This window comes from Erpetoichthys calabaricus, chromosome 1, assembly GCF_900747795.2.
Source record: "Erpetoichthys calabaricus chromosome 1, fErpCal1.3, whole genome shotgun sequence".
Lineage (NCBI taxonomy): Eukaryota > Metazoa > Chordata > Cladistia > Polypteriformes > Polypteridae > Erpetoichthys > Erpetoichthys calabaricus.
In genome coordinates this window covers 73,280,493-73,308,369 of record NC_041394.2, presented here as the reverse complement: position 1 = coordinate 73,308,369, position 27,877 = coordinate 73,280,493, and positions in this window count along the sequence as shown.

Here is a 27,877-nt window from a genome sequence, read left to right as displayed (position 1 = left end):
ATTACTTATCTTCAGTGTGTACTTCATGTCATTTATATGCAATATATGCGCATAATCTCTAGTGTGCATCATACAAATGTTGCTTCAGTAAAGTCAACTAAAGCAGTGTGTTTGTAATGGACTTTACTTAAATAGAAATGCAGTTCCTACACTAAAGAAATGGCCAGTTTATCATATTAAAAACGGTTTACAATAAAATTATGTGTTTAGAAATGAAGCATAAAATAATATTTTTGTATAGAAATTCTAGAGCAAAAATTATAAAACACATCTATTTTAAAAAGTAACATAGAATATAGTGTATCAGTAAAATAAAATATTGAAGACTTTATGCTTGCTGTTCTTCATGATTTCTATTCTTGATGACACACTTTCAATTAGAAACTGTAAAACTTCACTCTGTCAAAACAAAGACCATAGGAGCCCATTTAAAACATTCAAACTGGGTAGCATATTACCTTTGTAATTAACAACCACAGCAAGTAATCATAACAAAAGCTAAAGGTCCTCAAATTTAACGCAGCACAAACATTTGGAGATATATTATTGAACCACTTGTAAAGACTGGATCTGTCAAATGTACAAGTAAATAAAGTGATCAATATTATGTGACTCTTTTTAAGTCTTCATCTTTTCTTTCTGGATAAAATAACTCTTGCCATTTTTTGCAATGCAGCCATTCATTTTGAAACAAATTGTACGTTTGTGTCAAAGTGCTTTACAAAGAGCAATTCACCTTTTTTTCCAGGGAATTTCACTGTTCATTTCCTTTAAATGCACTTTCCCTTGAGAAAGTATTTTAATTATACAGAAACTTTAGAATGTCAAATTGAAGGTTTTATAAGTGTGCTCTGAAGAAAAGAGTGCTTATTTCTCCCAAATGAAAGCAATAATAACCTGCCAAAAGAAGACACAACTCGAATGGTTGCCAGACATCTCGGGCAGATGGGTAGAGAAATTATTAAATTGGTTGCAGCAGGTTGTTGGTACAGTGGTATTGTTTTACTTCACTTCAATCTCTCCTTGTATCCTTTATTACTGAATTATACTTAGCCTCGTCTTTTTATCTGTCATGTTTAGGATGGGTGGTCTATAAAGAATTATTGGTGATGTCTCTCAAAGTATGACTGTGATCAGATAGGCCCAGATTAAACATTTCTTTTCTACAACAAAAGCCAAAGGGGTGAAATGAAATATATTATATTTGTAATGAGAAGTCAAAAGTCAAATCAATTTTGATTAAATCAGTGTTGCTCATTTTTAGGCTACTTTCAAGTACTCTCTGCTATCATCCATGTAACTCGGATGTGGGATATAAATAGTATTGTTAATCCAAAAATACCAGTATGCAACCATTTAAACAAAACATAAAAATAATAGTAAATAATAGGTAATAAAACAACCCAATAATGGCAAATCCAAATCATTGATAAGTTAGATCCTTCAAATTACTTTATTGCTTCAGAAAAAAGTGTATCTAAGGACCTGGTTGAAAAAATAATGCTAAAGTCCCAGCAGAGCCAGGACCCTGAAGGGTAGCCAGAGGTGTCACAAGTCCTAGGCAAGTACTAAGGAGACCAAAGGTGGTGTAAGCTCCATAGAAAGGACAAGCTCTTCTTAATTAACACCCTGATTGATCAGAAACCAAGGCAAAAAAAGAGTGATTTGTTAACTCCAAATAAAGAAAGGCAAGCATACCTAGAATAAAGAATTATCATTTATCACTGGAGTATAACTTATAGGTTTATCAAAGATCTTTGCATGATCATAATGTGCTATGAAAACCATTTCATCTCATGTTCTAAAACTACGTTTCCAGGTGAGGGTCACAGCGGCAGCTGGCCAAGAAGGTCAGCCCAGGCTTTCCTGCCCCCAGCTACAGATTCCAAATCTCCTTGGACAATTCCTAGTTGATCCCAATCCAGCTGAGAAATATGACTCCTTCAGTATGTCTTGTGTCTGCTGCAGGGTCTCTGCCCAGAATTACATCCCTGCCCTCAGCTAGGATCATGAGCTGTGGATAATGATTGAAATGATGAGATTTTAAATACAAGTGGCAGAAGGAAGCTTCTTCATGGGGCCACTAGGCTGATACTGCATGGCAGGGTGAAAAGGCTGAAATAAAGCAGAAACCTTGACAACCTTTATGAAGAATATGGATGAGATATTATGACAGCTTAGCTATTAGCTAAATAAATGGCCTTGGCAGATTTAATGGTTGCCTGTCATTTGTCGAATTTCTTATGATCTTAAGTTTTAAAGTTTGTAGTTAGAAGGGAAACCCTCATATTAGACTTCCTGCTCCTCTGGCCCGAGAACAGCCATTTGAGGGGGCTTGAGCATGTCATGAAAATGCCATATCCATTAATAAGTGTAGTATTTGCAAGATTGTTCACAAAATGTACTAAACTGACCTTTTTTGATTTGTTGGTTGTACAGTACAGTGAAATGGTTTTAGAGATGTTGTTGGAAATAAAAAAAATGTTTCCCAATTTCATGTTCTCTAAGTAATTGCATAGAGGCAAACGTTATGAGATTTGTAGCACTTTCATGTGTCCTGAACATAACATTAATCTAGTAACTGTTAAAAATATTCAAACCTCCTGAACCTGCACTTTTTGTTATGCTACAATACAAATTCAGGATGTATTTAATTGGAACATTTAGCCGTTGATCAATGCAGAAAATTACATTATGCATATGCAAAAATAATCCACAGTTTTTCAAATGAATAATAAAAAACAGGACATTCCACAAGTGTTCACTCTCACTGGTGTGACACACCTCAGTAAATTCTAATATAAAGAACTGTTTTCAAAAGATATACAGTAAGTTAGGTGACTAGAGTATACCTTTTTGAAATGAAGCCAGTGAGTTCAGAATAAACACACCTATCTCTGTTAGGAGTGGTGAGGGGGCTAAGAAACTAATTTTGGTTCAACTCCGTCCTCTAACTCAGTCTGTGACTTTGAGAAAGTCACAACTGTTAAAAAAGATGTAAACAAAAACCCAATATCAACTTGTAAGCCCCTTAGATATACATGTCAGATCAAAATGCTATGTAACATAGGAATAATCATTGGAAAGTCCCACACTTGATGAGGAAAGACCCTTAAAACTGAAAAAAAGAAAATACAGAATTATGGAAAAGTACCATAGTGCAACAGTAAATCTGCATAGAAGATGACTTCCTTCAAAGCGGACAGCAAGATATTTAGGACTTCTACAGCTGCCCAGTTGTTACCTAAATCTGAGGAATGGAATGAAAAAAAAAACCCTCAAATTAAAATTCATCAGTTGTTTGCAAGAAAGAATGAACCTTAGTGGTAAGTTCTTTGTTTGGAGAAAGAGCAAAACCATTCATATTGTCAAGTATGCAGATGACAGTTGTGTGTTGAGGGTCTGCACTTCTAAATCAGGGTTTGGACAATTCAGGAAAGTGTAAGGAAAAAAGTGGAAATAGCAAAGTACAGAGAAATACTGCAGGAAAACCCATTGTAAGTGACCTGGAACTTAACAACAACAACAACAACAACAACATTTATTTATATAGCACATTTTCATACAAAAAGTAGCTCAAAGTGCTTTACATAATGAAGAGAAGAAGAATAAAAGACAAATAAGAAATTAAAATAAGACAACATTAGTTAACATAGAAAGGAGTAAGGTCCGATGGCCAGGGTGGACAGAAAAAACAAAAAAAAACTCCAGAAGGCTGGAGAAAAAAATAAAATCTGTAGGGGTTCCAGGCCACGAGACCGCCCAGTCCCCTTTGGGCATTCTACCTAACATAAATGAAATAGTCCTTTTGTAGTTAGGGTTCTCACGGAGTCACTTGATGCTGATGGTTATACAGACTTCTGGCTTTTAATCCATCCATCATTGTTGGAACATCATGGTGCTTTGGGTAGATGGTGGTGGCACAAGCCACCACCAATAGGACACCGGAAAAGAAAACAGAAGAGAGAGTAGGGGTTAGTACAAATTTTGAATGAATAGTTATTATAATGAATTGGATATACAGAGTGTCAGGATTAAATTACAGTGAAGTTATGAGAAGGCCATGTTAAAGTAATGTGTTTTCAGTAGTTTTTTAAAGTGCTCCACTGTATTAGCCTGGCGAATTCCTACTGGCAGGCTATTCCAGATTTTAGGTGCATAACAGCAGAAGGCCGCCTCACCACTTCTTTTAAGTTTTGCTCTTGGAATTCTAAGGAGACACTCAGTTGAGGATCTGAGGTTGCGATTTGGAATATAAGGTGTCAGACATTCCGATATATAAGACGGGGCGAGATTATTTAAAGCTTTATAAACCATAAGCAGAATTTTAAAGTCAATTCTGAATGACACAGGTAACCAGTGTAGTGACATCAAAACTGGAGAAATGTGTTCGGATTTTCTTTTCCTGGTAAGGATTCTAGCAGCTGCATTCTGCACTAACTGCAAACGATTGATGTCTTTTTTGGGTAGTCCTGAGAGGAGTGCATTACAGTAATCTAGCCGACTAAAGACAAACGCATGAACTAATTTCTCTGCATCTTTCGATGATATAAGAGGTCTAACTTTTGCTATGTTCCTTAGGTGAAAAAATGCTGTCCTAGTGATTTTATTAATATGCGATTTAAAATTCAGATTACAATCAACGGTTACCCCTAAGCTTTTTACCTCCGATTTGACTTTTAATCCTAATGCATCCAGTTTATTTCTAATAGCCTCATTGTATCCATTATTGCCAATCACTAAGATTTCGGTTTTTTCTTTATTTAATTTGAGAAAGTTACTATTCATCCATTCTGAGATACAGGTTAGACATTGTGTTAGCGAATCAAGAGATTTGGGGTCATCAGGTGCTATTGATAAATACAGCTGTGTGTCATCAGCATAGCTGTGGTAGCTCACGTTATGTCCCGAGATAATCTGACCTAATGGAAGCATGTAGATTGAGAAGAGCAGCGGACCCAGGATAGAGCCTTGTGGAACACCATATAGAATATCATGTGTCTTTGAGTTATAATTACCACAACTAACAAAGAATTTTCTCCCTGCCAGGTAGGATTCAAACCAGTTTAAGACACTGCCAGAGAGGCCCACCCATTGACTAAGGCGATTCTTAAGAATATTATGATCAATAGTGTCAAATGCGGCACTCAAATCTAAGAGGATGAGAACAGATAAATGGCCTCTGTCTGCATTTACCCGCAAGTCATTTACTACTTTAACGAGTGCAGTTTCTGTGCTGTGATTTGTTCTAAAACCTGACTGAAATTTATCAAGAATAGCATGTTTATTGAGGTGCTCATTTAACTGCATAATGACTGCCTTCTCTAGAATTTTACTTAAGAAAGGCAGGTTAGAGATGGGTCTATAATTTTCAAGAGAAGAGGGGTCGAGATTATTTTTCTTAAGTAGGGGTTTAACTACCGCAGTCTTAAGACAGTCTGGGAAGACCCCCGTATCTAATGACGAATTTACTATGTCAAGAACATTATCAATAAGCACACCCGATACTTCTTTGAAAAAATTTGTTGGTATTGGGTCAAGGGCACAGGTGGATGGTTTCATCTGAGAAATTATTTTATGTAAATCAGGTAAATCTATCCTAGTGAAAGACTCTAATTTATTTATTATGGAGTACTGGGGTTTCGGGGGATCCTTAGTGTTGGGGAGATATACTATGTTATTTCTAATATCATTAATTTTTTGATTGAAAAATACAGCGATAGCCTCACAGGTTTTACTGGAAGTACTTAGGAGGCATTCCTTTGAGTTACCTGGGTTTAACAGATGATCAATTGTCGAAAATAACACTCTGGGATTACTAGCATTGTTATTTATAATCTTAGAGAAATAGCAGCGCCTCTCAAGACGGACTGTGTTATTGTATTCTGTTATTTTAACTTTTAATATTTCATAGTCAATAGTTAGTTTAGTCTTCCTCCATTTACGCTCAGCTCTACGGCATGTTCTCTTTAAATCGGACACTCTTTGGGTCTTCCAAGGTATAACAATGCTAGAAGATTTTTTAACTGTCTTTTCAGGTGCAACTATGTCAACAGCAGCCCTCACTTTAGTATTAAATCTTTCCACCTTACTATTTACATTCTCCTCGCTATTATAGTTGGCACTATAAACGGACTGATTGGTTAGAATGTTTGTAAGTTTTAAAGTTGCTGATGAGTCAAAGAAGCGTTTTTTAACAATATGCTTCTCATGAGTGTTTTCTATCATTATTTCTATGTTAAAAAGTAGAAGAAAATGGTCTGAAAGACCAATATCAGTGACCTGCTTTATATCAACTTTTAGTCCTTTAGTAATTACTAAGTCTAACGTATGACCTGCTTTATGTGTAGGCTGATTAACGAGCTGTCTCAAATCAAAAGAGTCCAGGAGGTTCATAAATTCTTTTACTTTTTGGTCACATTGATTATCTACATGAAAATTAAAGTCGCCGACTATTAAGAGTGCGTCATAGTTCGTAATTAAGATTGACATCAAGTCAGAGAATTCCTCAAAGAAAGACGCGTTGAATTTAGGAGGTCTATACACGGATAATACTAGAACGTGAGAATCTCCCTGAATAACAATGGCGAGATACTCAAAAGACTTGAACTTACCAAAACTGATATTTTTACATTTTAACCTGCTAGAGTAAATGTTCGCTAGCCCTCCACCTCTCTTTCCTTGGCGATCAGCACGAGTAAAACTGTAATCCGGAGGCGCAGATTCGATTAAAACAGCTGCGCCATCTGAGCTAAGCCACGTTTCACTTAGTGCAATAAAATCTATTTTTTTTCAGAATTGTATTTCTTCAGCAGAACAATGAGTTAAATCATTCAACCAATTCCAGCTTAATACGATGATTGAAGATGCACTGTAATGGAATAATTCAATTGAAATGTACAAAATGGACATTCAAACAAAATACAAGAAGGGTTAGTTGCTGATTGTTCATTTCAATTAAGTGTTTTGGAGCGAAACTAAACAAAGTCAAAATACTAGTAAGAATCATATTCCTGATATTCTTAAAGCATGAATTATTTTCTTTTTGGGACAAAATGGCTATCTGTTTGTAATGTTTAAAAGGGAAACCTTAGTTGCTGTTGATCATTTATAATAGCCCAGCAAACAGTTTGTTATTGCAATGTTATTTGAAGGTTACATCTAGCTTACTGGGATGTTACTCAGTAACGTTACCATAATGTTAAAATGGAAAGTTATCTGTTACCTTTTGTGAACCTTTAAAGAGCATGTGCATGTTTGGGGGGCTGCAAACTGCCAGGTCTCTGGAGCTTAAACTTGCTCAAAAAGGCTGTAGGGATGAGCTCAACAATCCTGTGAATCTGTGCTGGAGGCAGGAGCGGTAGAGAATTCAGATTTTTTTTTAATGAAAAACCAGAAATATTGAAATTCTGAATAGAAAAATGCTTTCATTTTTTTATGCAGCTGAACATTAATTCATCTTCCTCTACATCTTCATCTTCATCCACTTGAATATCTGACCAGGGTTTCTTCCCTCTTACCTAAACTAAAGTAGCAAAAACCTGAATGTAATATAAAAATATTTTGGTAGTTAAATTAATAAAAAAGAAGTGCTATAATTTAGGATTGTAATTTAAATATAGCGTATGCTTTTTAAACAGTCTGATCTCTTAAAATGCACGTTAGGTAATCCAGTAAACCAATAGGTAATGTTACCATTACATTAGCTCTTTGCTGGGATGGCAAGGGTTACCCACATACGCCTGGCAACAGCATCTGTGTGCCTTGCAACAACTCCAAAAAAAACTCCAAAAAGAAAAAGTCAGAACCAATCCAAGAAAGAGTTTAAGAACATTAACACTTAAAAACATTAATTTTCTGAAGTAGGTTAGAAAAAACTTGGTCCTCAATCCTACATGGGGTATGTGAGAAAGTTTAAAATTGCTGTTTTCCAGTAGTCTTTATCCAAATTACAGAAGCTTAACTAGTTTTGCAAAAAACAAAGTGAGCAAAAAGTTCTGGTGGAAAAATTTCTGAAGGATTTGTGACTGTAATTTTGGTTAAAAGTCTTCAACAAAATATTGATGCATAAAAAGTTTAATGCTTAAGGAACCACTTATTTTTTTGTACTTTTTAGTCTTACAATATAGTTTTTTTTTCATATTTGGAAAAATCCAAATTAAAAATGCATTAAAATTCCATAGTGTGGGGTGGAGATGCAGTCTTTTAATAGAAGAAAATAAGGACCACTCCCCTTCTCACTGGGAGGGCTCCTTTTGTGCTGAAGCTCCTGCCATTAGACTGGTAATTTAAGCAGACCTTGTCCATTAAATGCTTTTAAAAGTGTACATATCTGTTTTCAGTCTTTGCACTGTTGAAGTTGTCTAGTCAAGTGTTTCAAGTTCTTATTTGTTTCCTAAATTAGAGTACAGCTCATCCGTGTCTAGACTTCTCTCATTTCCATACCACTATGTTTCTTGCCTTGTCCTTTTGTTCCTTTTTACTTTCGTACCAATTTCTAACCTTGCCAACTGTATAGCTTGACAGTATGTTGCTTTTTTCCTATGTATTTCCTCTATATTGTAGAATAGATGAGCAAATTAGCTTACTTTGGTTTGGTGGAGGCAAGTAATAGAGTTCTAAGATTCAGCTAGTCCTTTTTTGTGCCTTTCTTAATCACTGCCTGTAAGCTATTGATTTTAAATGGGTGATATGCTTCGTCGCTATAAAATTCATTTACTTTTATACTATCATATCTGCCACAAAAGCAACCAGATTAAGTACTTCAGTGCAAGAATTAGAACAAAGTATTTGATTCACATTTAAAAAGGAAACAAAAGGCAAGTAAGCATTAAGATATGAGTTGAAAGAGAGTATGAAAGACCGGTTGAAGTCCATAGCAGCATAGAAAGGCTGGGATGGGTGGTTAGATCATTGGACCCTAAATCAATGAAGTGAAGGCTCATTCCTTTTATCTTGGCAGTGCAGTAAGTGCAAGGCAGAAACCACCATGGACGGAGCACCAGTTTGCTGCAGGACACATTGTCATACCCATCCTCACTCATTTCTTGGATTCTCATTTATTTTGGAGCAAGCAAGAGTAAATAGTGGGAAATACCTAAAAGAAAAAAAAATGAGAATAGTGTACTTATTTGCAATTTATTATTATTATTTATCAGGGCATTAAGCACATAAGTAGGCAATGCAGTATTTAAATACTTATCTGTATATCCCAGTTCTTCATTGATGAGTTTATTAGAGCATCGTTTCATAAGTTTGTGGTGTGATGGAGAATTAATTTTATATTTAGAGTTTAAATGTGATTCTTTCTTAGGTTTTGTTGTAATTCATATTTTAACTCAGACATTTTGTTTATAAACTGTTGTCACACATGCCTGTGTCTGTGGATTATCCTCCGGGATCTTCTAAGGTGTGTACGTCCACCCCATGTTAAGAGCACTATCCTTATCCTCTGTTTCTTCCTTCACACTTCCGAGAAGACGCCCAATGAGGGCAACTTAATGCTGCCCCTTCTGGTTTCCCGGCAACATATCTCACAGTTCCCAGAAGGAGGCGTCACACATTACAAGAATACACCAAAGGGCGGAGCTCCATCCCACCATGACTTTACAAGGCTTGACAGCCAAGAGAAACGTCCTTCAACAAGACGCTGCTTTTATTAGTTTATTTAGCGGCATTGAGCTCAAGTTTTGTTGGACTCACACTTATTAATCGGGGTTGGTGCCCCGGGATTTTCTCTTGTGTGAACCTGAAATTCTTCCAACAACCAAACTGTGTTGGAGTTCAGAGGATTTGCCATGTAAATTATCTTGAAGTATCGGGCAGCATTTGCTGTTTGAATTACAGTGGGTATTACTAGGCATGCAATTATGTGGTCAACTCCCTTAGTGCAAAAAATACACTGCTGCTCCATGGGTAGAAATGTATTTGCAACAATTAAAAAGCTTTTGGAGTAATTTATTGTGGTGTGAGCTCATCTGGACTGATTATAAAAAAAGATCAGGGAAATGAGAATGCAATTTATTCAGACTAGCATTGGGAGTTCATTCATTTATTGAAGAAGGGTTCTATTGCTTTTGTAAACCATATGCAATTGCTCTTCACACAGATTGCACACATTGTTATCCACATTTAACTGAAGTTATTAGATTTACTATTAGTGCATAAAAGAATATTAGGATAAGTAAGTCAGAGAAGCACAAAGAGCTCATAATAAAACTATGTCAGTGGAAACTTACAGTCACTTTTTATTCAAGTGTGAAACAAGATTTACTTCTTTGACCAGGTTATTAGTGGCTGCTTTGTTTAGTCTATTTCTATTTTGACATTTCAGCTCAGGTTTATAGAAATGGAGCATGTTTTTCAGATGGTGATTTAGATTTGGGTAGGTTTGCAAATCACAGGGCCGTTTATAACTAGTTTCTCATTCCACAGCATTCCATCCACAATTAAGGGGTGATGCTAAAACAGTGGCATCAGTAATGACTCCCCTCTATATCTATCTGAGTCTTCTATTTATTTGTAACATTATGTTTGGAATTTGTTCCCTAAAAGAGCACCAGTATTCATTTGTTAGTTGTTTTGTTGGCTGAAAACTGAAAAAAAAAACTGAAACTGAAAAAATGTGAGAAATGGAAAATATTGAACAATAAAAACAAAATGGATGAGCAAATTAAACTGTTTAAAATGAGCACGGAGAGCTGCTTAATGATATAAACCAGCCAATTTTGATTCATCAACCGTGTTGCACGAAAGGAAAAAAAAAAACAAACTGACAGTCATGAATTCAATGAAACTAGAGACCAGATTGGAAGAATGCCAGTGTAATGTTCCTCAGACATTTTCTTTTGACACTCCCTTTCACATACCAGGATTGGAGAGTGGGAATTTTACCAGGTGGTATGAGGAAAGCTGTCCATATCACTTGTCATAGTTTCCTATTTGTGCCCATCTATAGCAAAGCTACTTAAGTTGGCATTCTTTATGTCTAAATGAAATTTCTTCTGTTTGAAAAACACTGTGTAATAGACAAAGTTATGCATATTCAGCCTCTAATAGTCACATTATAAAAGCAGCAATCTATTTCAATAAATATGTAAAATGAAGAGAGTTACTCTATATGAAGGTATTACAGTAAAATATGTACCCAAGTTTTGTTAAGCGGTCTGACATAATAATAAAACATTGTCCTCATTTTCACTGAGTTTCTAGACCATGTGATTTTAAACTTAGCAACAATTAAACAATTTCAATCAAAAACACCACTTAAGATTATGTTTTAATTCAACATTTCCAAAAAATTAAACATTCACATATTTTGATGGTATATAAAGTACGCACTATATGTCTTTTTATGATTACAAAATAAACTCGCATGGTAGCATGAGCCCTGGGTACAATTCTGGACTTAAGAACTGTACAACTAAGCTTGTGCATTCTCCCAGTCTGTGTGGATTTTCCTCCCACGTAATAAAAACATGCTGGTTGCATTAACTGATAACTCTCAAAGAAATGCTCCACAGTGTGTGTGTTAATGCCTGACACCCTATCTGGGGATGATTCCTGCCTTGAGCCCAATGCTGCTATGATTGTCTTGGGTCAGTGCAAACCTAAACAGGATTAAGTCAGTGTGTAAATGCATGACTGTGAACACGAGGGGATACTCTGGTAGAAGTACAATTTCCAGAATAATGCCAAAGAGGACAACAAGTTACAAAAAAAGAGTTCTAATAACAAATAAAGAATAGGAAATATTAAACAACTGTAAAAATAAAGACCGTATAATGCCTTCTTGAGTCTTGAGATGTTCTGCCATAACTATTAATGGGTGCGTATCTGGAAGCCCACATTCTATATATTGTACTTTAACGCTAACATGTCCCTTAACTTTCCTTTTATTATTTTTCTCTGGCTTTTCTTCCTCCTGCCAGTTGAATTCTTGCCACCAGCTTTCTTACTGACTTTACTTTCTATTGAGCCTTGGCCAGTGGACGCCCTTTTTTTTTTTTTTACTTTTTCCTGGGGTCACTTCTTGTCATGTCATTAAAGCAAAATCATAAAGCTTTCCAACATCCATCTATTACTCACTTTTATCCCTCTGTAGTTACTACAGCTCTACACATCTTCTTTATTCTTAAAAATCAGTACCAGCATACATCTCCTCTCCTCAGACATCCTCTCACTTTCCAAGATTGCATTAAACAATTTGGTTAAAAACTCCACTGCCATCTCTCCTAAACACATCCATGCTTCGACAGGTATGTCATCTGGACCAACAGCTTTTCCATTGTTCATCTTTTTCAAAGCTGTCCTTACTTCCTCCTTGCAAATAAGTTGCTTTCTGATTCACTATCACCAAACTTCTCTCTCTCTCATTCTCTTCATTCATCAGCCTCTCAAAGTACTCTTTCCATTTGCTCTATACACTCTTCTCGCTTGTGAGTACATTTCCAACTTTAACCTTTATCATCCTAACCTGCTGCACATCTTACCCAGCTCGGTCTTCTGTCTAGCCAATCGTTACAGGTCTTTTTCTCCCTCCTTAGTGTCCAACCTCTCATACAACTCATCATACACCTTTTCTTTAACCTTTGCCACCTCTCTCTTCACTTTGTGCATTATCTCCTTGTTCTTTCTAACTATCACACTTCTTCTTTGCCACCCTGTTCCTCTGTATACTCTCCTGTACTTCCCCATTCCACCACCACGTTTCCTTTTCCTCCTTCCTCTGTCCAGATGTCACACCAAGCACACTTTTTGCTGTCACCATTACTACTTCAATTGTTGTTGCTAAACTGTCTGGTAACTCTTCATTGCCACCCAGTGCCTGTCTTACCACCTCCCTGAACTCAACCTTGCATTCTTCCTTTTTCAACTTCCACCATTTGATCCTTGGCTCTGCTGTCACTCTCCTCCTCTTCTTGACCTCCAGCATCATCCTACAGACCAACATCCTATGCTGCCTAACTACACTTTCCCCTGCCACCACTTTGCAGTCTTCAATCTCCTTCAGATTGACTCTTCTGCATAGGATGTAATCTACTTGTGTGCATCTTCCTCCACTCTTGTACGTCACCTTATGTTCCTCCCTGTTCTTAAAATATATATTCACCACAGCCATGCCCATCCTTTTTGCAAAATCCACTACTATCTGACCTTCTGCATTCCTCTCCTTGACACCATACCTACCCATCACCTCCTAATCCCCTCTGTTCCCTCCACCAACATGTCCATTTAAATCTGCTCCAATCACCACTCTCTCTTCCTTGGGTACACTGTCCATCACTTCATCCAACTCACTCCAGAAATCTTCTTTCTCAACCATCACACACTCAAATTGCAGGACATATGTACTAACAACATTCATCATCACACATTCAGTTTGCAGCTTCATGGTCGTCACTCTGTCTGACACTCCTTTCACCTTCAAAATACTCTTGACATACTGTTCCTTCAGGATAACCCCTACCCCATTTCTCCTCCCATCTACACCATGATAGAACAATTTGAACCCACCTCTGATCCACTTGGCCTTACTCCTATTCCATCTGGTCTCTTGCACGCACAATATATCAGCCTCTCTTCTCTCCATCAAATTAGCTAACCTACCAGTCATACTGTCAACATTTAAAGTTCCTACCCTCACTTCTACTCTCTTTACATTCCTCCTCTCCTCCTGCATCTGAACATGCCTTCCCCCTCATCTTCTGTTGCTTCGGCCAACAGTAGCCCAATTTTCACCCAGGCCTCGATCAATCTGGCATGGAAATCTGTGTTGTTGTACGCATATTGGTCTGGAAAAATTTTACACCAGATCCCCTTCCTGACATTACCCACCCCATTTATCCGGGCTTGGCACTGGCACGAAGAAATGCACTGGTTTGTGCATCCCCTGTGGCTCCACTCTATAAATTGGAGGGTCTTCCTTAATTCCTGGCTGTTCATTTCAAACACGCTAGGAAGTCAAGTGTTACTGCTGCTTTACAGTGCCTTTTGCTTTTTGTAATTTCCTGGATTTTCTTAACCTGTTCTCTGATTTCATCTTTGCTTTAGGATTCTGTATTGGGACTATGTTTACTGTGGATTGCCTTACCTTCTCAGGCAATTCCTTTTGCACTTTTAGGAGCTTCTTAGATTACAGAGTTTTTTGTTAAAATAAACCTTTAATTCAAGAAAGATTTTCCTGTGTCTATTAGTTTCTAGCCAGGGTTTGGACAGTAATTCCTCACTAGATGGCAATTTTTGAAAGTATCTTGGGACTTCTGTGCTTTTGGGACTCCTGAGTCACAACACCTGGTATGGATTTGAATCCTGGTATCTAAATTTTAGTATATTTCTTTCCATATCATATGAATATATTTTTTTCCCGTTATTTATAGTGTCACACGTGCACATCAGTAGATCACCCTCCAAGTTTTTCCCAGGTATGTGATACCACCCCGGGCCAAGAGGGGGTGCTGCCACTAACTGTCTTCTCCTTTTCTTCCAAATCATCCAGTGAGGGCAACTGACCCCACCCCTTCTGGTTCCTAGGCTATAAGAACTCGACCTCCTGGAAAGAGGCGTCAATTCTACCCAGAACAACCAGGTCTAAAAACCTCAGCAAACAAGAAAGCCTGAATGATTCCAGCCATTTTATTCTCACTGCAGTAGTTTTGTTGCTTTTTATGCCACTGTGCATTTGTTTTTGCTTGGACTTAGAAGAAAATGGGGACAGCTGGGCTGGCACTCCGAAAATTCTCTTTCTATCAAGCCATACTATTCCCTCGGACGATGACAACAGATGCTTGTATTATAGACATGAAATAGTTAAAACTAAAATCTATGGAAAATATTTGGTCTGCATTATCTTGTGGTGAGAATGGATTTAAAGTTTGGAGCCATCAAATCTGAACAACTGCTTAGACAATATCACAAGAGGAGACAGCAGGGGAGTTCTGCCAGTATGTTTTATATTTTCATCTTGGCCGTTTATTTTCTTAACCTTAAACTTATGTGACTTAGCTCGTACTTCAAAATTAATGTACTGTAGGAGGGCAGGTTTTTATAAGGTCATTTTAGCTTAAAAAGTACATGTTAACACATTCAAATAAATTAGAAATTTTTTTAATCAAGTGCCAAAGGCAACAAACTGTTAAGTTTAATTATTCAGCAAGCTACACAGCAAAAAGTGAAATCTAAGCAAGTGAAAAGTACGTATATCATGACATTAAATCTTGTTTTGCTTATTGTAAGAATTATTGACTTATGTAAACATTTTTATTTGCAATTACTACTTTAAGAAATGTAGTCAAGTAGTTTTTGCTTACCCCATTGGCCAATTCTTTTGCTAAATAAAAGAAAAATAACTCCCATTTAAATTTTTTTTTTTTTGTCCAGTTTTTGCATATGCATTTGCAGTGAATGTGTAGCAGCATTAGGTTTAGCCCTTAACAATTTGACATACTGAACTAAAACTGTGGCATGGAGATAAATAATTTATTTTAACTGAATATAATAAATACTTATATTTTAGAACTGCAATACCCGTTTTTAAACAACACCAAATTGTTTCTGCAACTCATGAACTGTTTAAAAGGGAAGAATATGTTTATGTTATTACACATCATGTTAAGGCATTTCATGCATTAGTTGTATTTGGTGGCCCAGCTATACAGATGTTGGACACCTACATCTTAATTTTATTTGTCAAACATTTATAGAGCCCCCTGGAATTCTGATTGTAGCTACATATGTACCAAATATATTTGTTACGAGCAAAACCCAAAATCGGCCAAAGCGGGAAGTAGCCGGACAAATCGGGAAATGGCCAATGTCACTGTAAATTGACCGGCCAATGTCCGATCTTTTCCTCGATTTTGGGATTTGGCCAGCCAGGTTGCAAAATGGCACAGGGTGATCAGCCAAAGTCGAAAGAAAAAAGGTATGAGCAGCAATGTGTTGCGCACTTAGTAGTGCAATTGCATTAAATGTAGCCTTGGCGGCTCTTGTTCAGAAAGCGGACGCCACTTAGTTGTTTCACAATAATTAAGATTAGGTATATAAGTAGGTTTCACATTTCTGTTATCATTTTAGCCCTAAAATAGTGACTTAACATCAGGGACCTATTTTATTGACCTTAAGGTTACTGTTTGGGTGAGGGGAAGGCCATCTCAAGTGGTGTCCGCTTTCTGAACAAGACCCGCCTTGAGCATTTTCTCGTGCAGAATGGAAAACTCACTTCTGAATCTGCATCTGAAAGTTTTTAAGCATCTTCGCACCTTGAGCGGACATTCTTTCATCAGTGCATCAGATTTTGGCCAGGGAGTTCTCGCCACTTCGCGAAATGGCCGGCCAAAGTAGAATAAACGCTGGTCATTCGGACTTTGGCCACACCTCATGGCCAAAATGCGAAACGGCCGGCCAATTCAGGAACTGGCTGAACTTAATGAATATTCTGCCTGATCACAACACTTTAGTAAATGTTTGTATTAAACTAGAAATTGTACAAAAATGTGGAGATTTGAAATCGTTAAACCTTTGGGATGGTTATTGATATTTGTAGTGCAGATCCTAATCAGCAGGTCAACTAGTATAGTTACCATTTTGCAAAGTTTATAATCATTTTTCCTAATATTTATAATTTGCTACTGAATGTTTTATATTTTTTTTAAGATTGGTGTTTAAAAAAAAAAATATGTCTATCACATCCCACCATATAACACATAATTTTTGATTTGGGCTGTAGCAGAGGAATGATGGCCAGTGACTCCTAGTGTCCTGTATTCTTAACATGCCATACAATTAAATCTGTTTAAAAATAAGATGAAGATTTTGCCCATGTTTTGAATGTTCCTACAGGTCATTCAGAAGCTTAATAATGTAAATGTTTTGTCAGCTCTTTTTTTCTTTTTTACATGAAATCTTTATCAGTTTCCAAGATGCCCACACTCATTATTAATTGAACATTAGATACACAGTGTACTGTGAACACAAAAACAAGAGAAGTAAAGGTGCGTTTAGCTTTGCTAGAGTATCATAGAAATTAAAATGTAAATGTGGCAATTTCTGGGAAAGGCAAATCAAAGAGGAAGAGTCAAAACACAGTAATAAAGCTTCAATTAAAAACTCATCAAAAATAAGAAATGCTCAATGACTGAGAGAAGTGAAAATCACATTATGACTTGTATTTGACTTAAACAATTAGAATTAGTTATGTTAGTGCCATTACAACTATCACGAATCAAAAAGGACCCTCTCAGCTGAGGACACAGCACAGCATAAGTTAGCACAGCTATACATAAACAGTACTCAGATTTCCACTAGCCCAGGAAATCCAATGTAAATATAAATGTAAGCTAATTATATTGGTCCATGACCTTAACAATAAAGTTACTGGAAATCCATTCTGTATATTATATGCTGGTCCTCCCTGCGTGGAGTCTGCATGTTCTCCCCGTGTCTGCGTGGGTTTCCTCCGGGTACTACAGTTTCCTCCCATAGTCCAAAGACATGCAGGTTAGGTGCATTGGCAATCCTAAATTGTCCCTAGTTTGTGCTTGGTGTGGGTGTGTGTGCTTGCGCCCTGCGGTAGGCTGGCGCCCTGCCCGGGTTTTGTTTCCTGCCTTGCGCCCTGTGTTGGCTGGGATTGGCACCAGCAGACCCCTGTGGCCCTGTAGTTAGGATATAGTGGGTTAGATAATGGATGGATGGATATTATATGCTGACTTTTGTTTTCTAAAACTGCCACCATATGCATGATATTGTACAACAGCTTTCTGTTGATTTACAGTATATGGAGCTTGGAGCAGAGTCTAACATTTTTGGTTCAGGTTTTTGCTCAAATTTAAGATGTATGCTCTGTTTGACCTCCTGTAACACTGATATTTTGGTGAATTTGAAAATAGAAGAGCCTTAATTATAACTCTTCTGCCTTACTGGCTTTCATTTTAGTAAAGTTTAAAAAGTGGTTTTTTTAACAATTTTCTCAGCATTAAAAACAAACACCAACATTTTTGGAAAGCTCCAATGCAATGAAGAAGTTGTAATATAAGCATCTTCTCTCTGAGAATCTGAGTTGTTACTGTAATAAGAATTAAATCCTTGATGATCAGAATCACTGAAATATATATACTGTATATATATAAAGCTAACTCTGACCAGTGCCCCATAGACTATATTTTAAATTCCAAGAACATGCATGTGTCTTTTATATCCTGTATGAAAAATGCTTTGCTTAAGGACACAATTTTCTTGACAAATTAATGTAAAGTATACCATGACTGTGAAAAAGGTTTGACATGAAAAATACCGAATTTATCCTTTAATGTATCCTGTGATGCATGAAAGGGTGTACCCTAGTTCACCTTCATTTGTGGCTCCTACTTAATGCCTCTTGCTGCTAGGATGAGTGCTGATTTTGTGTCAGTACTCGCTGAATGAAACAGTTCAGAACGTTAAATGGACAGTCTGTTTTACAAAGGAAAAATAGAGCAAGTACTTGTAAAATGTTTGATCCAAAAATGACAGATGCCAATAAGCCGTTACTGTCTAACTAGTGTTGTATTTTTTTTATTTGCTAAGTAGGTGTTTTGGTAAAACTTTTGAAAACCAGACTATTTAAGATGTACCTTATATTTAAATCCATGGCAGCTGAAGTTCAGCTAGCTTAGCAATTACAGTAAAATGGTGGAGTGTGTAACTATAAAGAATGCTCTTTAGAACCGGCACTCCCAAAAGAATATAAAAGACACATTTTGTAAGAGTGATTTTTATATCCTGAAAGGATATAAAAGTAATATTTTGTAAGAGTTATTTGTGCCACCACACAATTTAGACCAACCAGCTTTGGCAGCATAATAACTCATCTTATATGCAGAGCTGGCTGCTATAAGCTACAAAGCACTCCCATCCCAAGTGATATGGCTATAGAGAGCAAAGAGAAGGCCAAATGCATCTGCACTGAGACTTCAGCCATTGTGGTCAAAAAGAATACTGTTGAATGCAATGTTCACACAGATGTTAAACTGAATGATTTATTAAATGCAATGATATTTTTCAGAAAGCTCAACCCTCTCCCCTCACCCACATTCCAGTGAAAGACAGATTCACAGTTCACAGGAGGCATGTAACAAATTCTTCTTGCAATTTCACACATCTGTGGGTCACGTGCAGGCTAACACATATAGAGAGAAAGATGAGCAAGAACAAAGAGAAAGACAAAGTGGTAAGATTTTCTGTGCTGATGAACCTACCTGCCTAACATGTATTGAAACATCTTACTCTGATGAGATTTGTTAGACTCGTCTACTAGTCCTATAATCTTACTACTCACTATTACTAATAACTGTTTAATGTCTCATTTGGATCATTATCCATCTACTATGATAGACAGATAAAATGATCTTCTTTTGCTTCCTTTCTGCTGTGGCCCAATCCTGAAGTGTCAATAAGGAACTTCATCTCTGACTGAGCTACATTTAAGATCTGGGGAGCGCATATTGTGGACAATTGGGCTACTATTTCATTTTCTAGAGCTGATTCAATTACAGAGAAAACAAACTTCCAGGCAGAAAATAAGTTTGAAGAAGCAGGATCAGCTGCAGGCTACTGAAGGTATGCACGATGTTATATATTGTGTATCTCACAGTAGCAGAGACCTTTAAAGCTCGGAGACTTATTTGTACATTCAGTGCACTACCTGACTGAGTTTTTCATCTTGCAGATCATTCACAGAGCACGTCAGTGCTGATGGAGACACCTGTGGATTTTTTTTTTATTTTCGATAAAAGACAGCTGGAGTCAAACAAGTGAAGACGTTTATCACGTTTGCAGTCTGCCTTTAGAAGACTCCAATAATGTTCTTTCACGTATTCTTTGTGCAAATCTGGACCTGAAATGTGACAACATATATAACTAAATTAATCTAATTTTAGGGGCATGAGAAAATACATACAGTACATACTGGGTGGCACACAAAATAGTAGTCCTCATATCATTGAGTACACAGTGATAGGATCTTCAAGACACACTCGACTTTTGAAATCTTCTTTCCATACAAACCAGCAGCAACCCTTGGGGGTACAGGTGGGCATGTTTCTTTGTTTTGGTGCATTGCACACAGAGCCAAAAGTGCGCCATGTTTTCACGAATTACTGAACTGCACATTTCACGAGACCACTCACAATGGGATTGTGCTCCACAGGCCCTCATTTGACAATCTGATGGAGTCTTAATGAACACACAGCACCACAATGAAGTTCCAATAAATATAACCTGTCACCTGCAAACAAAAGAAAACCAAAGGTGCATGAGAACTTCCAGCTAGTGTCACTTGACTATAGTTGCAGCTGCTAAAACTAGGTTAGGGCTTCCTACTAATAAATTTTTCTCCAATTACTAAATATTTCCATAACCAAAAGAAGTGTGTTTTATGTTCATTTCCTATTTTAAATTTGTGTATGTGTGCATGGGCCTCATAATAGTCTAGTGTCCTGTTCAGGGTTGGTTCCTGCTTTACACCCACTGCATCCAGGGTTGGCTTCAGTCCCAATGCCCCTAAATTGGACTAAATGAAGGGTGGCATTAGTGTGCAGTTACTAAGAAATAAATAAGTACAAATGATTTGCATGCTAAAAATAATAAAGATAGATAAACAAATAAAGCTGATGAACGTTATACAGCTGAAATGTTGTGCCACAAATATGTTTCTTCTTATTTTGTCAGTGTGGTAGTAAACTTAAAGTTTATACATAAAAATATATTGATATATATTCATTCATACTGTCATATTTTGGTCTGCTAGAGAGTTCAGCCTTGTACTCATTGTTGAGGAGTCCAGGTGTCTCAGAGCTCATCAACAGAAAGCAATGAAAATGCTGCCACCAGCACACATTCTGGGAAGTCACGCCACACCAGGGGGAGGACACAGAGCTGTAAAGTTGAGTTTCATGGTTTACTGTGTCTCCTAGCTGTCACTATATGTAAGTATATTCTGTGTGGGTGTATGTATTTATAATTGTTATTTACTGTATTCACTGTATATACACACCAATACAATACATGGCAGAGTGGTACAGTGGATAGGGCTGCTGTTTTACAGCTCCGGGTTCCTGGATTTTCTTCTTGGCTCAGTCACTGACTTACAGAGTTTGCACAATCAACTTTAGCTTTGAGGAATTTTCTTTGGGTACTCAGGATTTCCTCCCACATCCCAAACACTTATTCATTTTTCTAAAACTGGCCCAATGTAAATAAATGTGGGTGAGCGCATAAGTGTGTAGTGGGATGGACTGACATCAGTTCAGAGTTGATAACTGCACCATGTTCAATGTTACTGTGATATGCTCCAGATTTTAGCAACCTTGTATTGGGCCATGTGAGTTAAATGTATAAATTGATTTGCTTTTGATGTTATTTAAATTAAGCAAATTCTAGGAAGATAAATCAAAGCTCCCTCTTTTTCTTTACCATAATTTTGGCATGTTGGGATGTCTTACAAGCTCCAGATATCCCTCGGGCTATATTGTCTGAAACCTTGTGCTCATGGTATGTTTTTAAGTATGGAAAATTCATTCAAAGGGAGGGACTGGAAAATGAGTAATCCAAAATTAACTCTCATGAAGTCAAGAGAATGTGCCTTTGAATAGAAACCTTAGGATTCAACACAAAGAGTCACTAAGATGGAAATTAAACCCTATTCCCTTGAACATATTACTTTACCAGGTTAAATTGAAAAAATGTAATTTTCTTATGTACAGATATAATCTGTTACAGTGATCCCTCGCTATATCGCGCTTCGCCTTTCGCGGCTTCACTCCATCGTGGATTTTATATGTAAGCATATTTAAATATATATCGCGGATTTTTCGCTGCTTCGCGGGTTTCTGCGGACAATGGATCTTTTAATTTCTGGTACATGCTTCCTCAGTTGGTTTGCCCAGTTGATTTCATACAAGGGACGCTATTGGCAGATGGCTGAGAAGCTACCCAGCTTACTTTTCTCTCTCTCTCTCTTGCACTGACTTTTTCTGATCCTGACGTAGGGGGATTGAGCAGGGGGGCTGTTCGCACACCTAGACGATACGAACGCTCGTCTAAAAATGCTGAAAGATTATCTTCACGTTGCTACCTTCTGTGCAGCTGCTTCCTGAAACGACATGCTGCACGGTGCTTCGCATACTTAAAAGCTCGAAGGGCACGTATTGATTTGTGCTTCTTTGTTTTTCTCTGTCTCTCTAACTCTCTCTCTGCTCCTGACAGAGGGGGTGTGAGCTGCCGCCTTCAACAGCTTTGTACCAGCGGTGCTTCGCATACTTAAAAGCCCTATTGATTTTTTTTTTTGACTGCTTGCTTTGCACTCCTTTGAAAAGGAAGATATGTTTGCATTCTTTTAATTGTGAGACAGAACTGTCATCTCTGTCTTGTCATGGAGCACAGTTTAAACTTTTGAAAAAGAGACAAATGTTTGTTTGCAGTGTTTGAATAACGTTCCTGTCTCTCTACAACCTCCTGTGTTTCTGCGCAAATCTGTGACCCAAGCATGACATTCTAAAAATAACCATATAAACATATGGTTTCTACTTCGCGGATTTTCCTATTTCGCGGGTGGCTCTGGAACGCAACCCCCGCGATGGAGGAGGGATTACTGTAAACAGAAAATTGAATAATATATTCCTTTAGATAACAATTTAAAATAGGGGCTTTAAAGGAGAGGTGGTAAACTCAGATCATGGAGAGCTGTGGTAGCTGCAGGATTTTATTCCAGCTACTTTCTCCATGAGTATTCAGTTACTGCTGCTAACTGAACAGACTTCATTTGGTTAATTTTTTTATTGACTTGCATGTTAAGACTCAGACCTCTTAATTATTTGTTTAATATAAAGTGAGCCAACATATGAACAGCTAATATGGAGTCCTCAAAATCCAACAAATTTCTTAATCAGAAGCCAATTCTCACTGTAAGTGAAACCATGTATTTAATTTCATGGCTTGTTGGTGGTCATATTCTGCCATAGAAGACATTTTCAAAACTGTTCATTTTCTTTTTTACTGATGACACCATTGAAATGTGTGACCAAAACAGATTGATATTTCTCAAATTTTCACCTAATGGACTCGAAATTGCAAATCAAATTAGGTTAGTTTGTTCTGTTAACTCGCTTTCATATCATTATTGTTTGATTGCTGGTCAAGGAAAAAAAAATAGTTAAGAGATCTTCGTCCTAAAAAGCAAGTCAATTAAAATGAAGGAAAAAGAAGTGTATTTCATTATAATTAGTAATTAGTAATAAAACAGCCTATATTTTCTCCAACACTTCTTAATATTTGACTTTAAAGCATATTAATAACTGCAGAAATGTTAGTATTGCAATTTACAACTTTAGAGAATTAATGCCTGTATGATTTGCATGCTTTATTTCAATGAAGGAAAAAATACTTAGTTTCTATGATGCCTAATGTTAAATTGACAAATATGGACATAGAGTTTTATTTAAGGATTCCATACACCAATGGAAGGTATGATCGCAGAGTGCCTACTGTTGAGATGGATTAAAAAACACTTTGTCGAGTCAATATGACTGATGACAGGAGGATGAGAGCTGCTGCTGAAGTGAAGGCAGTTATTAATTTGCTTCAGGGCGGTCACGCAATGAGTGCCAATGTTTCGGCTAAGCACACCCCACAACACATGTGTTCAAACTATTTACGCCGCATTGATGCTCATCTCTGTTGGGTGCACTTATTTGACACGCTCCATTTCTGTCATATGCGTGGTTTTGGTGCCTGGCTATTTTCTTTTTTGTTGGTGGGTAACAGCAGATAAATCTAACTGACGCTTTTAAATGGCGGCTTTGGGGTGTTGCCAGAAGCAGTGAATATTGTATTTATACAACTAGGCACTCCAGTGAACAACTGAGCTTGTTGCTTTGAATTACTGTACTTTGTTTTGCCATTTTTGTCTAACTCTCTTCTTTAAAGAAAGTGAATGATAAATTTACTTATCCAAAAATTAAAAAAATGAACACTCTCCATTTTCTTCTTTAGCGGTATCCTGTCATCCATTAAATAATTATTCTTGACAGGTATACCTGGTCTCATTTTCTGGGGGAGAAATGTCTAAAAAACATACATGTCTACATAATATCAAAACCATAATTTTTCCAACCTTGACTCCAGAAAAATCTGGAACGCCATCTTCAGCGTGCTCCACTCAATCCACACGCCACTGGTTTTACACAGTGCTTAGTTAAATTGGCCACAACTGAAAGAAAGTCATCCAAAAACTAACTCTTCCTAATCCAGTTCTACTGTGGTGAGAATCTGGAGTCTATTCTGGCAAGCCCTGAATGAACCTTGATGGGGCAAAAGTCCACAATGGTACACACTTACCAACACTCTCAAATTGGCCCAGTTAGAGGTGTCTGTCAACCTATTCTACTTGTCTTTGTGGTGTGGGAGGAAACCAGGATGGAAGCTTACTAAAAATGAATCAAGGTTGCAACAGAAAAGCTAAGGTCGCATCATTCATAAGAAAAGTCACAGTATGTTCTTCATAATGTCTAGCAAGCTTTACTACTTTTGCCTTATGAATAGCTGGAATGTCATACATTTTAGATATTGAGCTCCAATGCAGTTGTGTACTACAAGTAAAACTGATGAGTGAAGCTGATTAGTTTTATAATAGCCGGGCCATGTAATTTGAAATATTACCATTTTTGCCTTTGCATCTGCCTTTGTTATATAATGTTTATTAATGCTTTTGGGTTTTAATTTCACAAGTGGTTGTTTTACTCCTCAACAACCACATAAACACTAACAAATCTTCCACAAAGTATTTTAAAGTAATTTTCCATATTCAAATGATTTTTTCTGTATTTATTATGGACTAGCCATTGTACCTGTTGATAGGTAATAGAATAACAAAGTAATATTTATGTTTGCCTTACGTGTAAATTCAGCACCCTTCCTCTGCATTTCCATGTGTGCACATGTTTTAACCAGTGCTCCCTCTCTCGAGCGTGTTCCTATAAAACCCGCTTCTCAGACTCTGTCATTATTTTTAAGGCATCTTTCTCATCTCCTGTCCGGTTTTATACTTGCAGTCTTTGAAGGTGATGCTCTCAGGATGATTCATACACTTTTACTCCTCCTTGTGTGTCTCACATTTGCACATTGTCTTTCGTTTAGTCACGAAAGCCAAACTGACCAATCAGATTGCTCAGAGGGACTAGACACACAGAACTTAGTATTTTATTATATAGTAGATTATTTCACCTTGTAACTTAACCAAGTTAGCGTGATTACTGTGCTATATGATCACTCATAGAGACTGGATTTCACATTGGTGGGCTTGAATGATATTTTTTAAGTACTTAGAAGTTGTAAAAGTAGCTATAGACAGCCTGTCTGTTGGTAATAGCCTTTAAAGAATATGTTTGGTATTTTTCAAGTCGAAGTTATTTCTTCACAATCATGGTATATATGCATTTAACACACATAATTGTGTTCTAAAGTTAAGCATTTTCTCTACATTTAAAAAAATATCTTGCCCTCACTAGCATTTTACAACAGAGATTAATGGGGCCTGGAGGACCACTGGAAAATAAAAGCCTAATAACTTACTATTGAAGTGGGAAACATTTCAATATAAGAAAAATGCCTTCTCTGTTTCCTATGTATGTTTGTGAAAACAAAAGGGATCTCGAAATAATTATTTTGTCATATATTCCTGGTAATATTTTTCCCATGGTAAGGATATACAGTATTTCCTATTCACTTGCGTGAGTTCTCATACATATACAGAAGTAAATCAAAACAAAACCAACCACATGGCCTTAAAAATTTACTGTGATTTGATCTTTCAAAAGGAAGTTACTCCCCGGGCAATGAAAGATTTTTGTGGAGGTAGACAAATACTGAGATGGTGTGCACAGCTGGTCTTCTTTTAAAATGGCTGACTCTCATAATACCACTGTTTTTATGTGCAAATATGAAATGTATAAACTAATTCACAAATGTGTGTGTAATAACAAGATGCAAATCAATAATTGACAACGATCTTGGGCGTATTAGGGAAGTTTCTATCTTTCAGTGATGTCCCCATGCCCCACTAACCTCCATTGTAAAGCGCCGGTGAGGGGAAAATATTTTAAAATTTACACAAAAGGCTTTACTTTAAAACACAACTTCACTTGGCAAATGTATATATACCATGTTTGTGAACAAAAAACTTCGACTTGGAAAAAAAAGAACTTATCCTTTAAGCTGGTTCAACTGCCATAAATGTAACAAAGAAGAACTGTGTTAATCTAGAGCCTGAATTGGTGCTTTACGCTAGATGGGAAGACTTTACAAGGAAGCTAACTTCATTTTTTATGCATATAAATGTAAATGAGTTGTCCTTTTTTTCTACTGTAGACATTTTGTAGCTTATAATATATAGTATTAGGCAGTCAGATCTAAAATATGTAAAGACAGATCTATCGTGAACAGATATACTTTCACCCTTTACTCCTGTCTTGTTTCAGGGATTGCCAACATCTGAGCACAGTATCACACTATTTTTGCTTAACTCGTATATTTTTGACAGTTTGTTTGCATTTTTTCACTGTAATTGTAACAAGTTAGCTGGCACTAAAACAGATGCAGTGCCACACGAACACCTTGGCATGTAATGTTTAATCCGCATTTTAGAAATAGAAATGTTTAATATATTTCTAAATTGTTATACTTTTGTTTGTTTTACACTTGTGAATGACTAATGATAGATGTAACACAACATTCTTACACTTGTTTTATACAGGGTGTATCCAGCTGCAACAGAACCCACCTTGTAAGGAACAGCAGTTCATCACAGGGTGCAGCCGTACTTGGGTTAATTTGTATTCACCAGTTAAACTAACACACACATCACTGGAATGTAGAAGAAAAGGTATGCAGACATGAGGAAAATGTGCAAACTCAGCAGAAACAGCATTCAAGTATGGAACCCAGGATTCAGCACAAACCACTGTGCCACTCTGAATCAATGTGTCTCTAAGTATTAAATGCAGCTTAATGAGTTTGCTTTAAATCCATTTTAACCACTACTTTGGCTTATTTAAGGCATCTCTCCCCATCATTACTATGATTAATTTGAGCAACTCTGCCAAAAACAGACTGGCAAGAAAAGCAGATATTTAGGGCTAATTAAAAGCAATGTACATTCAAGTGGCTGACTTACCCTTTTGGGAAGTCCAAAGTAGTATGCATGTTGAAGGAACGTCTAGAGCACCAGTCTAGTCTGGTCATAGTTCAAAGATGATTTCTACCTTCTTTTTTGTTTGAATCAGTAATTAAACAAATTAAGCGTTTTATTAAAAAATGGTTTGTTGTTTTACAAGATACAGTATATTAAATAGGGAAAATGCCAGGCTTAATATTTTAAATGTCAAACTGGTTTAGCAGCTAGAGTAAATAATTCTGTTTCTGTCGGTATGCTTTGAAAATTGTGGAATAGGCTTAATTACTATGTTGATTTGGCAAAAACTGAAGTCTAAATGACATTTTAAGTATATGCAGTAGGTGTTGTGAAAAGTGGTAATATTTTCCCCGACTGCCTTCTTTGCTCCTTTTGATTGTATCAGATGAACCCATCCAGCATTAAAGTAGAGTCTGAAATAAGTTTAATCTGGTTCTCCGCAGTCCCTAAAAGCCATGGTACTCGTCGTGAGATGTGACAGTTCCTTCCACTTATTTAAAAGTGTTCAAATGTCATTATAGGTGGGGGGGCAGATCTGAAACCTTTCCAACCTTACTTATATCCTCAGTCCAGATTTTGGCCCTTCCATCTTGCAAGCTGCTCCTCTGAGGCGGTAGTGATCAGCGTTACCAGCTAAGTATAAGAATATGTATTATT